The sequence below is a fragment of the Dasypus novemcinctus genome, chromosome 8, assembly GCF_030445035.2.
Source record: "Dasypus novemcinctus isolate mDasNov1 chromosome 8, mDasNov1.1.hap2, whole genome shotgun sequence".
In the NCBI taxonomy this organism is placed as follows: Eukaryota; Metazoa; Chordata; class Mammalia; order Cingulata; family Dasypodidae; genus Dasypus; species Dasypus novemcinctus.
The window spans coordinates 5,913,243-5,929,985 of NC_080680.1; the positions used below are offsets into that span (position 1 = coordinate 5,913,243).

The 16,743-nt window shown below is 37.7% G+C and overlaps 1 protein-coding gene across 2 annotated transcripts in view; it reads right to left on the reverse strand.

Annotated features, from left to right (window-relative positions):
• Positions 1 to 1,067: 1,067 nt before the first annotated feature.
• Positions 1,068 to 16,743, reverse strand: part of LOC101421072 (serine palmitoyltransferase 1) — a 222,381-nt gene continuing 206,705 nt past the window's right edge. For both annotated transcript variants that reach the window (XR_011649331.1, XR_011649329.1), the window contains one exon: positions 1,068 to 1,547. The gene's annotated coding sequence lies outside the window, so the exon portion shown is untranslated. The remainder of the gene's footprint in view (positions 1,548 to 16,743) is intronic.

Consider the following 16,743-nt stretch of genomic DNA (forward strand, 5'->3'; position numbering starts at 1 on the left):
GGTTGATGTTATGGGGCAGAGTTAAGGGTGATTGGGATTGAGGACCAGTGAGGGTTGTATGACCTTGGACAAGTCAAAGAACCCCCCTGTGGTCATCAGAAAATTCATGGATTTGAAACCTCTCAACTTTATCTCTGTCCTACGAGTCTAATATTCCATTATTTAAACATTGCCTCAATTTGCTGAGCCAAACTCTCCTAATCCTCATTGTTCCTCTTGAATTCTTGGACATGGAGCTTTCATAGTCATCAGAGCTCCAGTTAGTCAAAGTTTCCAGGTAAGATGTTATCAAATATCTTAGTGAGAAGATCGCAGTTCTATCGTCATTCATATATTACTGGATTTATTAGTCAACCTCTGATTAAACTCAATCACAATTTAATATAATATTTACAAAAACGGAATTTCAAAGAATCAAAAGTATTATATGGGAGATGTCAAAAATTATTAATTCATTATTTCTAAAACTTACATCAGAAAATTTTGGTTTCTGATGCTATTTTGCAAATGAGGTAAAGGGCTATTGCAAGTTTTATTTTAAGTTGTCTTTTGAATATGTAACCTTCATGAAGAAAAGTTAGCATCTTAATCTAGAATTTTATGTTCTAAGAGGATGACTTACCAAATAACAAATTTAACTGGGTATTTCTTTTTGCATTGTGGTTCATTTGCAATTAGCATCAGTGGACATCAATGAATTTTCTGATAGGAGAATGGACTTCATGAATTTATTCCTTATTACATGTTTAGTTTTTAAGCCTTTGTGAGCCCCCCAAAATTATAAAATGTAGAGTTGTGATTGAATTTACAAAACAAACAGAATTTATCAATTTCCCAGAAAGTAACCAACTAAGCAGATAAGCACAGACTATAGCAGTTAATCTTGCAAAAAAAAAACAGCTTAAAAATTCTTTGAAAACAAACAAAACAAAACAAATTGAATGAAAATACATTCTAACTCTTTTTTATTTTTTAAAACTAAAGACTCTTTTAATGAAAAATATTATATATATTTTATATATATTATATATATAAAATATTATAAATGCTTTATAATAAGCCTTTGAAATTGTTCAGTAAGTGTGTTTTTATTGCACACAGTTGGGATCATTTCAACTACACACACAGTTTCAAGTAAATGGCACTCCATTAAATGGGAGAAATTATATAAAAACAATTAGACATTATTTTGGGGGATTGGTTAGAAATTCCCTAAAGTTGTAAGCCTATTGCCTATCACCTGCTGTTGTACATGTGTAGGAGCCACCGCTTTTCTTCCACAGGACAGAAGTATCCATGAAGTTGTTGTGGAGTTGACCCCACTTTCAGCTTCAGAGCCCATCTCAGCTAGACCTAGGCAGATTTCATTGCTATGCCAAACAGGTGTGCTGGGTGGTCGTGTGGCCCAGCAGTCCAGGCAGAGGGGGGACAGGCCTTTCTCTGATGGCTGGGTGATGAGGTCCATCTCTTGTTGCCTGGCCTGTTGCGTGGATGCTGCGCCTGAAACGTCTATGTCCATATTCGACTTCCATGAGGGAATCAGCCACCTGTGAAGGCAGAAGCGCAGAGCGCTTGGGGTGAGAAAATCCTTGAGCATGGAAGAGAAATCTTGATCTACTATACCTGAAACTGACATATTCTCGGACTTTACAGTTATAGGAACTCATAAGTTCCCTTTATTTTTTTAACCATTTTGGCCCCTTAGGACTTTGATACGTTTTTGAGGGCTGAAGTGAGGTATGAAACAATTTTTAGAACTGTTCTTAATGGGAAAATTAGATTGTTTAAAAACCATTAGCTTACAAAATTTGTGGTGACCAGCCTTTTCTAAACTGCATATGTAGGCTTGGAAACAGAAATTAATGGTTAAAGCATCCGTTTCCTGACATTTTCCATAACAGCTTTCTATGTCTTTTGCACTAATACTATTGGTTGACAAAAAAATTGTGAAAAGATGAAACCTTAAAAAAATGGGGTTGTAGAGCTTACTCATCACTTTACTTCACGGTCATGGAATATATATAAAAATGAATCCATTAGGACAGACTTCGGTTTACTTTCATTGTGTCAGTTCTGGTATCCTGGTGCTAAATAAAGTCTTCTGAATTAAAAAAAGGAATAAATATCTAAATATTGCATTTCTTTGCTTTTATTGGAGGCAGTGTAATGCAGCAGTTAAAAAACATGGACTTAATGGTCAAAAAGACCTGGGTTCAAGTGTGATTGTGCCAATTTCTAGTTGAATCATTTATGGGAAGTTGTCATCTCTATAAGGAGGATTGTTGTAGGTTGTCTCTCAGAAAGTCCTCCTGCCACTTCTTAATCAATTCTCTTTATTTTCCCTACACAAATATTTTTGCAACTTGAAAGTAACAAGGCATAATATTTTCCCAATTTTACCAATTAGAGATTATATAAGTACCTATCTGTAGGTAAAAATCTATCTATAGAATGATGAACAAATACAAATAGTGAAAAACACTCCATCCTAAAGCTCCACAGTCCTAACTCTTAAAAACCTGTCAGTGAAATTGGAATCTTGTGATTACTCAGTTTTCTCCACAGTTAAATCAAAAGAAAAGACAACATGAAATCAATTATGTTATATCCTAAAGACTGTATTTAGAATGGTAAACACTGAAGCAATCAATCTCCTTTTAGGATAAAATTAACCTGTTTTCTCAATTTATGGATCCCATGTAATACAAATTACAGGCACTTTTTCACACTGCCGAATCTAGAAGGTTGCTGATATAATATTTAGTTCTGGAGGAGCTATTATCAGGAAGAGCTGTCAGATCATAAAATTAATGTTACTGTTCAGAGATTCTGTACCAACCAGGTATGAAGAGAATCTAGTGAAGAAAAACGATTCTTACCCATATGTGTCTATTTTCTTTATTTTTGCCCTCTTCGGTAGTCTGAGGACACATTCATTGAACACACAGTGAGAACTATTTCCATACCTCCTGGGTGATCCAGCTGTGCATGGCACACTGGTAGGTGGGATGGATACTTGGGAGTCAGCCCTCCCCCCCTTCATATGTCTACTATGTTGAGAATGTCCCCCTTTTTCAATAAACTACACATTCAGTTTATTCATAAGCTATAGAAAAGTAGAATTTGCCTTTAAAAAATGAGTCATTTTTTCAACTGGCTTATGTTCTGTTTCAGCTGGTCTCATCCTCACTAGTCTTTATTTGCTTTCATACCCACCTATGCTGGTGGGTTGTCACCCTGAGTCACAGATCTGACCACACTGTGCTGCTGTTCAGAAACTGGAGAAACTGCCCAGCTGGCCCTCTGCCTGCCAGCACCTGTTCCTACTTACCAACGAGATACCGTGTCATGCCACAATCCCTTGCATTCTCGTCTTCATCTGTGCACCCCATGATATTCCACCTATTATCAAGGGGCCAGCCTCCACCTTTCCTTAAAGAAGGAGCTCATTTCCATCAGCTATTCTATTGATCTGCTTTCTGTTTCCTCACTGCTCTCGGTGGACGCTTGGTAACCAGGAATCCAGGACTATCCTTCCTCAAAGCAGTGCTGGAGCATCACTTGACAAACCCATTGCTCAATTTCCTACACCACCTCCAAAAAGATGAGTAATTACAATGTATGCCATTGGCAGTTTGGGGATAATTTCTAGAAGAAATTAGGATGTAGTGAAAAAGGCTTGAAACTGGATATGACTGTTTCCAACTTCCATGCAGGGAAAAATGATTGAGCCCTTCCCATGGTGCTCTCTATTGCTATGCTTGCTCTTCTGCCTTCAGATTCACTGATGTCCTGCCCCTGAGATGAAAGACATTTCCTTGGACCTCCACAGCTCAACTCTTTGTTCATCTTTAGGAATAGCCAAACCTATTTTCATAGGCATTGGTCTAAGCCTAGGATCTGCCCCTCTCTCCACTGTGTCAGTCTGTTTAACACTTTAATCCTCTAGCTCTTTTTCCCTCTTGCCTGAGTTTCTTACTCAAAAACTATCCCAGAGCCAGTCCTTGGCAAAACCACTCAGGGTTTCACTATCCAATCTACTACACAGGAATGGGATGGGCTCTGACACTCTACATTGGGTTCCCTTTGAGTTCCTTCCCAAAGCAGATACGCCCTTTTATTATTCCAGCAATGTTCTAGCCTCCTGTGGATCATGCTAGACAGAAAAAAGCACATAGAGAGAAGCGTGCACAACACACTTATTCATCCTTTTAGCAAACAGTTACTGAACTAGGAACTAAGGATCCAATAATAAGTGAAGCAGTGGCCACTGCCCTAATGGAACCTGTGGTCAAGTGGAAGAGATAGCACATCATCTCTAAAGAACCTTGTTCTTCACCCTGTGCCATAACTGAAACAGAGGGCTCAGAACTTGGGAATTGCACAGCAGAGGACCTGCCAGGAGCAGGGAGTCAGGGCAGCTTTAGAACTGCTCCTGGGAAGAAACGGGTGTAGTTAGTAAATGAAGGGAGAAAAGGGGCATCTTGAGGAGGAAACAGCAATGGAAAGACTCAGTGAGTTAAGGAAGCTTTTATCTCTTAGAACTGGTTCTGAAAGCAATGGAATCAGGACACCCATTCACCTTGAAAAATAATTTAAAATATTTGTAACTGTGATAGTGAGTAAAAAAAAAATCACATGCTGTATTAGTCAGGAGTCTCTAGGGAAACTGAATCAACAGGAGATATCTGTAAATAGTATGAGAATTTATAAAATTCTCTCATGTGACTGTGGGGTCGCACATGTCCAGATTCTGCAGGCAGGTGCAACCAGGGGCTCCAGTGAAGGTCCAATGAACGTCCTTGATGAGTTCCCAGGCGGCATTGGCTATTCAAAGACGAACTGGGAAATTCTCTCTGAATGCTGAAACCACTTCCCCTTTTAAGACATTCAACTGATTGGATAAAATGTCACTCATTGCTGATGGCAATCTCCCTGCTGACTGTAGATGTAATCAGTCACCTATGTAGTAAACTCACTGATGATGAAAGCCCATAAATGTCCTTGTATTACAATTAGCCCAGTGCTTGTTTGACCAGACAACTGGGCAAAGTTACCTGACCGAGTTGACACATTAGCCTAATCACACATGCATGTGCAATTTTTAAAATCTGGACTTGGCTAAGCTTTGAAAAACTACAAATTTCTTTTCCATTTGAAGAAATCTTATTCAATGTTTAAGTGCCTACAAGTGCTAGAATTATTGCTCTTAGTTTTTCTTTGAGCACATGAACCTCAACTTCTCTTGGCTTTCTGGAAGACAAGTAACAGATTGATGACACACTTTAACCTTCTCAAATTCTGGGAAAGAGCACATTCTAAAATATATGCGTTGATAGTTGATGAACTGAAATGTCACTTGTGGACTCAGTTCAATGACCAACCTTTAGAAACAAGTAAAAGAAAAAGTGAAAGTGCTTTAAGTTTTGCAGCTTTCAAAAGCTCTCTTTTTTATCCAATATGACTTCCAAATGGAACCAACAGAAAAAATGCTAGGCATTTGTAATGGTTTTTTTTTCTTTTTTTTAAAATTTCCTGAGTAAGCAGGATGCTCTTGTTACATAAGTTTTAAACTATGAATTTTTAATTCTTAAAAATTACATGTCAAAGTGATGAATGCCCAAGGTAAATAATCCAAGGAAGGGAGGCAATGTGAATTTGAAGTGAGGATTTGGTCTCGGAGACTGCAAGGTTTAGTAGTCATGGAATTGCCAATTAATTAGAAATGACAGTAGAGTGAGAAGCTACAGCTATTTCCTGATTTTCTGAACCTCAATCCAGATCTTGGCTAAAGGAATTGGGTTCAGTTCCTGGCTGTCTTTGTATCTGTGGCTATGCCTACTGTACCCTAATGAAAGGCTGACTGTGAACTTTGATCACTTGGCCCAACTCATCCCCTTACCTCTAGTTGGGTCTACCCACTTGACCCTCCCTTGACCTTGGGGAGTAGCACCTGACTGATGGAGACTCCTTTTTCCCTGACCCCTTCAGCAATAGTCTGGGATGTGTCCCTATTCTGGCCCTAATCTTCAGATTCATATTTTTTGTCTAGACTATCCATTTTGGGGTCTTTATCTTCTAGATAAAAAACCTTACCCCCTATCTGGACCACCTACCCTTCTGCTCCTCTGAGTCTCCACAGTTTGTTTTCTTCCAACTTTATCAGGATTTTTGGCCTAAAATCTGTTCATTCTAATGAAGGTGCCTCCAGTCCCCCTGCTCAGACCTGGCATCTCTTCCATCCCTTTGATTCCAAGGACATCCTAGACTCTGTTAGCAGCTTTATTCTTTGAGTAATGGCTTTGCCCCTCTTTAAAATGAGTTCTCTGTGGTGAACCCTTCATGCTGACGTGTGTCTCTCAGTGCTCATAGGCCTAGTCCACTTCAATAGCTGGCAAACCAAATGTAGCAGACAGGCCCGTCCCATTACAAACCACAGTTTGGCACGAGGTCTCATTTCTGAGTGAAGCACCAACTAAATTAAACCAGAACATACTTGCCCATTCTCTTGTGACATTAAACTAACATGGATATAACATGGATAACAGGTAGAAATTTCATTCATTGTCAATTACCAGATGATATGTAATGTTGTATGTAAGTATACTTCCCACTGGTGCTTTCTTCATCAGAGGAGAAAAGCAGATGTCCAATCATGGACAGAACCAGCCCTCAGACTCTGGGAAAGGGTAGGTGGTCACAGTGGGGATGACTCACTTGCTGACATCTGGGAGATGAGGGCAGGGGTGGGGAGATGAGGGCAGGGGTGTCTTGCAGGGGAAGAGAGGGCTGCGGATCAATGTCCAGCCAGACTCTTCTCTGGAGATATCCTATAAAAGGGGATAGGGAGATAGGGAGTAGGGGAAGAGAAACTAAGCAAACTAAGTAAAACAGGAGGGTCACAGCAGAGGTCAGGGAGCAAAGCTCAGAGACAAATTCTCAGAGTTGAAGAAGCATGAATATATAGTTTAAAGACCTTGAAGAGTTTCTGGGGAGTTGATCGAGAGGGAAGGATCTATACAAGAAACCAACAGAAGCTTCCCAATACCGTCTGTGTAATATGGAGCTGCAGAGAGTTTGTGGTGACTTACATGTCCAGAACTGAAACAATCACATCCCCACATTATGTCAAAGGAGCCTCATCAGCTTGGACAGTACTCCCCGTTTGTTTTATTTCATCACTTCCCCCTAACACTCTGCATTTCAATCCAGTTGCCCCAATCTTAGTACCCTGCAATACATGAATTCTTCCAATTAATCTTCCATACACTTACACATGTCCTTAAATGATACCTAAAGTTGTGTGATGTGATTTAATTTACAAAGCGGTATTGCATTTTGGAATTCATTTTATTCTGTTTCTTACTTTTTCATTCAACCTATTTTTATTTTTAAGACCTATTCATTTCCAACACAATCTAGTGCATCACCTTTAACTGCTGTGTGGAATTGCAGAGCACACATGGACCACATGGTCAATTACAAGGCTTCTAGTGATCAATTTTCTGCCTCTTCGCTGTTGCAAATGGTGCTGTGATGAATATTATGTATGTCCAACCTTATGGGCTGGTAGTATAATTTGTTACTATGTGGAAGAAATATTTTAACCAAGTTAGTAATAAAGTATAATGTAGATAATCCACTCATTTGAATCTAGTGCTCTGGATTTTGCAGGTAGATTTGAGCTGTCTCGATGATGTATTGCAATGCCTTGTGCAGAGTAAGCACTCAATAAGCATCAAAACTACCTTGATTTACATGTATAATATGCCAAATCAGAGCCTGAAAATTCATTGGTTCGGCACCTTTCCCCACAGGACAGGGGAGTGATGGGCATAGGTGATGGTGAAAGCTGAATTTGAAGTAGGATGGATTGAGAGGGGAATGTGGCAGCACTTGGTGCTTCATTAGCTGAAGAAAGGAGCATGTGCTGTCTCCAAGCTCTGATGCCTGTGAAACTGGGGTACGATGGTGCCAGCAAGAGCAGTAAGTCCAGGCTGGAGCTTCTGCTGCATGTAGGTCACCGAGTATAGAGGATTTATGTTCTACTCAACAAACTGCACTTACTGTTAATAATTTAAAGACTGTAATGTGATCAGCAGATAATGCCCTTCTCTTATGAACTTAACCAGGCTAAAAAGGACATGGAAGGTGGGGTTTAGAGATATGGGCCATAAGTGGTTTTGTTTTTAACCTTGCACAATGCCTAATTCATGCATTCTATTTAAACAAGACATTTGTTTTTGGATAAAGCAAACTACTTACTCCTAGTGGGATCATCAATGACTCTTTAACTTAGGGGTTCTAAGGAACATGGACCCTTAAATGTAATGGGGGACTATCAGGGTATCTGGTTTGGATGAATGGATACCCCGAGCCATCTGCAGTTTCCCATGAGGAGCCCGGGAGTCTGCCTTCCAGAGTCACCTCCCTTTTGAGGAGCCCATTCCAACCGTGTTGAAGTACCTTCTGACCACAGCTGCACTCGGTGTAGAACTAAGTCACTCCAGACCTCGACACTCATAGCCCAGAAGCTGAACGTGGCTCATGCATGTAATTTGTGTCATTGTTGACTCTGGCTGACCCACACAATATTGATGCACCTAATTCCTCATACTGAATTTGCAGCAAACATTTAAAAGATGAGATTTCTCATAGAAATCTAAATGTAGTCGATGCAGACCCAAGCTTTTTGAAGATGTGTAATAATGAATTCTGATTTTTCAGAAGATTTTGATACATGTAATGACATGGATCAACCTCAGAAGCACTGTTCTCAACTTAAAAAGTCAGACTCAAAATCCATCTGCTGCATGATTCTAGTTCCATGGGAAAGAGAGTTGATTGGAGAGGGACACATTCTATGAACTTTAGCTTGGGTACAGTACTGGTTACACAGGTGCTTGTATTGTCAAAACTCATCTAACCGTACAGCTAAAATGAGTCAATTCTAATTGCATGTAAATTGTACATCAATATAGTTAATTTGAATACTACTCAACAAAAATTATCAGATAATAAACTCAAAACACATGTTTTGAAATTTTATCCATAATATTAAAGTATAAAATATTAGAATTATTTTGACATTGAGCTGTGACTATTTTTTCAAGCAAATTAAATTGTATTTCCAACTGATTTCTTCTGCATTTATCTCTAAGTAAGTACAGAGAAGAGAAGGAAAGAGCCATTATACATTTTAATGGTGCTACTGTAATGAAGAGATGTATGAATAACCACCAAAATTCACTCTGTTCAGTTAAAATAAGCATCAGTCTTACATGCACAACACAGACTGCTCATTTTGCAGGAAGCATAGCTTGCCACAGGGTTGGTTCATTTTTTGCCTGTAGGAGCATATAAATTCAGAGGTAATCCCAAGACACGTATGGGTGAAATTGCAGAAAAATCTGAGCTGAAGTGAATCATTCCTCATCTATAGCAGAAAAACACATCTCCAAATATTCTTAAAAGCTTTTAAATGGTTTTCATTTTACTAATGAAATCAGATGGGCTTCAAATGTACATGTGCTGAAAATCAGAGTTTGATTTTATAATACTTCAATAGTTTTAATCCAAAAATGTGCCTCCCTTTTCAAAGTAATCTTGCTAGGATGCCATGCATTATGTCAAATATTCTTCCAGTGCTTAGAAAATGTTTTCCATATATAGGTAGCAATTAACTGTAAAACCATACTCTAATATAATTTGATACAATTTTGAGAAATTAGCCTATATTCATTAAGTCTGTAGGAGATTCGAGAAGGACTATGAATGATTCCTTTCCTCTCACATCCTACAACAATCTTTGTCTTTCCCACAGAGACTATAAATTTTACTGATGTGGTGATAATTTTACTCAAATATCCTTACACCTCACTAGTGTCCTGGAGTTGGAAATGTAAACATAGAGTGCCTATATAAATGATTTTGAGTATTATTTGATTTACTCTGACATCTGAAACTTTAATTCCAACAACAAAAAAAGGCCAAATAATCCCATTAAAATAGGAGCAAAGGCTCCAAATAAGGATACTTATGGCCAATAAGTACATGAAAATATGTTCATCTTTAGCCATAAGAGAGATACAAATAAAAACCACTATGAGATCCAACTTCACATCCACTAGGATGTCTAAAATTAAAAAGACAAAAATAAGTGTTGCCAAAGGTGTGGAACCCTCATGTATGACTATCAGAAATATGTAGCTTTGGAAAACAGCTCGGTAATTCCTCAAAGTGTTCAACATAGAGTTCTCATATGGTCCAGAAACTCCCCTCACAGATATTTACCCAAGAGAACTGAAAACACGTCCACACAAAAACTTCTGCACAAATGTTCAGAGCAGCATAACAGACAAAAAGTGGAAACAAAATAATGTGCATGAACAGATAAATGGATAAACAAAATGTGACAAATCCATACAATGCAATATTATTCAGCCATAAAATAGAATGACGTTCTGGTACTTTATGGAATATAGATGCTCTGAAAATGTTAATACTAAGTTAAAAAATCCAGTCACAAAATATCACATACTATATAATCCCATTTATATGAAACACCCAAAATAAAATATACAAGGCAGAAAATAGATTAAAGATTTCCTGAGCCTGAGTAAAGGGGTGGGAGGTGGTGGATGGGAAGAAGTGACTGCTAGTGGATAAGGACTTTCCTTATGGGATGATGAAAATGTTCTAAATTTAGATAGGATGGTTTGCACATCTCTCTGAATATAGTAAGAAACACTGAATTCTGTACTTTTAAAAGGTGGTTTTATGGTTTGTGTATTATACCTCAATATAACAGGTAAAGAATAAATACTAGAGATAATACTGAAATTAAAACAGACCTAGTTGTATGCACATATGATCCAGATTTTATGTAGATAAAGAGATAAAGCACCAGCATAATTTTGGACACTGCTGATTCACAATTCCTTGAAATATCTGTGTGTTGTTCATTATTTTAGAAATAAAACCCTAAAAGACTAGGAGTTGTAAAACTAGAAAAACGGTATAACTTGGCTAAAGACTTTCTCTGGGGCCCCATCACAGTCAAGATGGTGGAGTGAGATGCTTCAGAGCTCCCCTCCCCCAAGAAGCCTTGAACAATCAGCAAGACCTGGAGAAACATGTTCCTTAAACTCTTGAAAATAGTTCAAGTGGAGCCCTGCCTGCCCCACCCCTACTCTTTTCCAACTGGTGTGGAGCTGGCCCGCTCTCCCAATGTGGGCCTCTGTTTTCAGAACCATAAGGATGAGAGTAACCCTTGTGTACCTAGTGGGAGCATGCACGTCTGGCCAAATCTGTCTCCTGGTATCCTGTGCAATTTGCTCCCAGAACTTGCCCTGCTGGTGGAGGCAGCTTGCAGTGCTCTCCTTCAGAAGGCTGTGGAAGAGCAGTCAGGTCGTGCTGCCTGGGACAGAGGACTGCAGGCTGCAGGGCAGGTGGTGCAGTGCCTGGGACGATGTGGAAACTGTTTCCTAGGGAAGAGGGAACATTATGAACTGTGCAAATGAGGGCATTTGTAAGGCCACATGCACATGCCCAACACAAGACACATATGCAGAAGGGACAGGGCAGCCTGCTCTGCTCTGGCCTTCAGTTGTTCCCTAAACTCATTGTATGGATGAGCTCTGAAGGAGAGCACTCCCGCAGGTCAATATGCAAAGACTGGAAAGGTATTTTATTTTATCTTCTTTTTTTTTATTAATTAGGTCCTGGCATTCAAGAAAAGCTCTGTCATGCTAGGTTGATACAAGTTTAAGGAACAGATATCTCAGAGTACAAATTCCAGCATAAAAAAAATTAAAATGTCCAGATTTCAACAAAAGGTTAGAAAATATATAAAGAAATAGGAAGCAATGGACCAAGTAAAGGAAAGGATTAAAGTTTCAGAAACCATCAGGGAGGAGAACCAGAGCTGGGACATACCAGACAAAATATTTATAAACAATAGTCCTAAATATGCTCAAAAAGCTAAAGGAAAACATGGTCATAGAACAGAAGGAAACAGAAAAATGGTAGATGAACACAAAGGAGCACCAAGAGACAGATGGAAGTTATAAAAAGGAACCAAACAGAGCTGAAACCCACAGAAACAGAAATAAAATGTTCCCTAGAGGAGTTCAATAACAGATTGAAGTTGTCAGAAGAAAGAATCTGTGAACTTGAAGGTAAGGAAACTGAAATTATCCAGTTTGAGGAGGAGGAAGAAAGAAGAAAAGTGAATAGAGCCAAGAAACATGTGGGATGTCATCAAATGTATCAATATAAGCTTTGTGAAAATCCTAGAAGGAGAAGAAAGAAATATGGGTGGAAAGAATATTCAAAGAAATAATGGCTGAAAACTTAACAAACTTAACAGATATGAATTTACATATCCAAAATGTTCAATAAACTCCCAACCGCACAGATAGAATGATCAAACTGTTGAATTCCAAGGATAAAGAGAATTCTGAAAGCTGAAACAGAGAATCAACATGTCACATACAAAGGAGCCTAAATAGGATTAACTGCCAATTTTTCATAGGAAACCACAGAGGCAAGAAGGCAAGGAGACGACATATTTAAGGTGCTGGTAGCAAACAATTGCCAACCAGGAATTATATATCCAAAAAAATTGTCTTTCAAAAATGAGGGAGAGATTAAGACTTTCCCAGATAAATAAAATTTAAATAGTACATCACCACTAGTCCACCCTACAAGAGATTCCAAAGATAGTTTTACAGATTGAAAGGAAAAAAACAATAGATAATAGATCAAAACCACAAGATAAAAAAGATCTCTAGTAAGAGTAATAACATGGGTAAATATAAATGCTAATACTATTTTATTTTGAGTTTGTAACTTCACTTTTTACATCCTGTAGAATCTAAAAGGCAAAGGCATGAAACATAGTGATATATCAGTGGGTTTGGACCCATAATGTCATTTGTGGCAATAAATACCCAAAGTTGGGGGAACAAGAGTATAAAGTCATAATTTGTTTATAATAATGAAGTTAAGTTAGCATCAAAGCGAACAAAATTTTTATAGATTTAGAATGTCATATTTAAGCCCCATGATAACTACAAAGCAAATATTGGAAAATATGCAAGTTCATAGAGAAAGAAAGTAAAGTACAGGTTTCCAAGAATGTGGAGTAGATGGAATGGAGAATAAATGCATAATGGGTATAGGGATTCTCTTTAGGAAGATGGTAAATTGGTGAGGGAATCACACTATTTTGAATGCAATTAATCCCACTGAATGCAGTGGTTGAGATGGGAAAGTTTATGTTATGAGAAAGAAGATAAGAAAGAGCAACTAAAGGGGCAATGACAATTAAATGCAATATATGATCCTGGATGGGATCTAGTAAAGGTAAGCATGGAGAAAAGTCTCAAAGGGACATTATTGGAGCATATGAAGAACTTAGAAGAAAGAATTTAAGTGAATATCCTTGTTCCTAGGAAATTTACATGTCAGTATTAAGCATTCGAGGAGTATGATGTATTCAAACTACATTCAACTATTCAGAAAATGGACTGAAAACTTGATAGACTGGTAGATTGATGAATAGATAGGAAGAGAGATAGATACATAGAGATTGATGGATATATAGAGTAATATAGAAATGTAGCAAAATGTTAAAATTAGTAGATCTGGGTATCTGGAGGGATAGAGGTATGTTGTAGTTCTCTGTATTGGGTTTATTTTATTTTTGTAACTGTCCTGTAAATTTGAAAACCTTTCAAAATAAAACATTTAAAAAAAAATCTTTTCTGATTATGATGCTCCTTTAAGTTAATGATAATGAAAAATGACAAAATCTTAAGTTAAAGTTTAAATATACCCTAAATATTTTAGCCTTATGATCCAACAAATTACTATTTACTAGAGACTTATTTTAAATTAAATATTTAATATTAATGAAATACTTAATGTATTTGGATAGGACAGGCTGCACAGACAAAACATTGTAACTCCTGCATATGTCTAGAGATCATGATTGTGAAAATTCACCTTGGCTGTCAAATAATTATCAATTATTTACTTTACTTGTCTGATACTTGAAGGTATTTGAGTTTGAAAAATGTGTCTACTCCAATTCTCCTAGTACTCAGATGAGGGCATTCATCTAGAACATTTAAGTGACATAGATAAAAAATAACTTGGGTTTCTGAATTCCCATTTCCTTGCCCTTTCTCCCAAATGTTCCCCAATTTGGAATTTCAGAGTTACAGGTTTTGTTAAAAGTACCCTGCTTTGGGGTGTACAAAATTTTTTTAAAAAGATTTATTATTTATTTATTTATTTCCACCCCCTTGTGGCTTGCTTGCTGTCTGCTCTCTCTGTCCATTTGCTACCCATTCTTCTGTGCCTGCTTGTCTCCCTTTGTTGTGTCATCTTGCTGTGCCAGCTTTCCATGGGCACAGGCCATCAGCTGCCCATGGGTGCAGGCCGTGAGCTCTCTGCAGGTGCAGGCCAGCTTGCCTTCACAAGGAGGCCCTGGGATGTGAACCCAGGGCCTCCCATATGGTAGACGGGAGCCCAATTGATTGAGCTACAGCCATTTCCCCTACAATTTTACAGAACACTAAAGAAATTATTGAACATTCTGGTTCACTCATCAATGCCACATTTTTGCTGATACCCTTTGCTATTGAAGCTACTCTTAGACAATATCTAGCAGCTTGCCAATTAGGAAAGATAGCCTTCACCTCCATATGATCCTTTGCTCATCAGAGGTGCCAGAGTCTTATTTCCCACACTCCATGTCCTATCTTGTATTCTGACTTATGCTTAGAAATTAAAAGGAAACCAAATTAAAAATTCTCTGAACTAAAAATCTACCTAGCTTCCTTCTCTATTCCAACCTAGCTCATTAACTAGCACACAGTATAAAACAAAAGATAATCATGGACTGAAAAGCCATCCTTATAGTTTATGATGCTGCTATATGGCCATTAAAAGTCTTACACTGTGGGAAAGGTCAGTAGTCACCCAACATAGGGGTGCGTGAGATGACTCAGGCCTCTTGACCTGTGCTTGATCCTCGTAGTTCCCTGATAATCTTGCCTCTCTGTGTGACACACACCCATTGAAATATCATGACTGACCTTGTTCATTACAATTCAAAGAGCCATCTCACTGAGAGTTACACATGTAAGATACCATGATTTCAACAATTGGATTCATGAGTTAAAATACTGTCATTAGAATATGAATAGAAAGGCATTTGGAAGCAAAATAAATGGGGTCTATTTAAAAAAAAAGAATTAATGAACTAGATTTGGGTCACAATTTGTCCTATGGGAAGGACGACAAATGGATATTAATTACATACTAAGTGTGGTAGTTTGAAATTATTTATGAATCCCAAAAAGAAAAAGATTATGTTGTTGAATCTGTGGGTGTGAGACCCTTTTAATTCTGTCAGTAAGGCATGAGCCAGATTGGGTCTCTATCCTCTTTATGGTCTGATAAAAATGGAGACACAGAAAAAGGGAGGCATCATATTTGATTCTGGCATGTGACAGAAAAGAGAGACTCAAAAAGCTGAGATCCAGGGGAGAGATGAGCCATATGCCAGATAGCTTGCAGCTGAACTCGGGAAGAAAGTGGAGCACCAAGCCTGAGAGAGGGAGCCTGGTAAGAGAAAAGCCCTATACCTGGCTGCCCTCAGCTGAGCTCCTGGAGATGGTACAGCCCAGAGGGGAAGGCAGAGATCTTGGCCGAGATCACCGGCCATCTTGCTTCAACACGTGGCAGCTGACTTTGGGGAGAAGCTATTTAAGGTGCCTTGAGTTGGATTTTTATGTCCTTGGAAATGTAAATTTTACCCCAAATAAATCCCCTTTATAAAAGCCAAACAATTTCTGGTACTTTGCATTGGTATTGCTTTAACAAACTAAAACACCAAGTGTCCTACAATACTTTTCTATTTAATCTTTACAATGAATGTTTGAGCTGTAATACAGGTAAAGCAATTAAGTCACAACAACGTTTAATAATTGCTTAAAATCATATAACCAGTAAGATGTATAATACTGTTTTTAAGTGATCTTGCCACTTCTGAAATACCAAAATATACTTCTAGATTTCCTCAAATTGATTTGAGAAATAAATGGGAATTTAAGTGTGGAGGAAGTTTCACAGTATCTTATTTAAGATAGAATAGACCCTAAAAGTCACTTGAGAATTGCAAAGATTGTTAAAGCAAAAGGAAATTGATATAAAGCGCTGAATTTTCCTGAAACAAAGTGATTTACAAGTCTTCACAACTAGATCCTGGGCTCAAAAGTTAATGTACTGTCTCTCTGTTTAATTTTCAGAGAAGGATGAAAGTCTCCCAAATTTCAAGGCAAAGGATAACAAGTCTGTTGCTACAAGGTATTTTGTTCCCATAGTTTTGTTCCTGTCATTTTGATCCAATTCATGTTTTGATCCTGCTATTTCATATTATATCATATGAATAGAAAAATTTAATCAAAATTATTTCAAAATTGAGACATTTTCATTAAAATATTGTCATTTAATTAATATTTCCTATTCCTTGACTTAACACTTTTCAGTGCAGTTAAAATCTTTTCAATTTCCATATAGTTGTTTTTATTCCACTGAAAGCATTGTCATTAGTTCCAATGACTTTCTGAAATAATTACAGAAAGATTTCACTTACTGATCAAATTTAATTACCTAACTTATAGTAATATATATGTATATTTTAAAGATTTATTTATTTATTTAATTCCC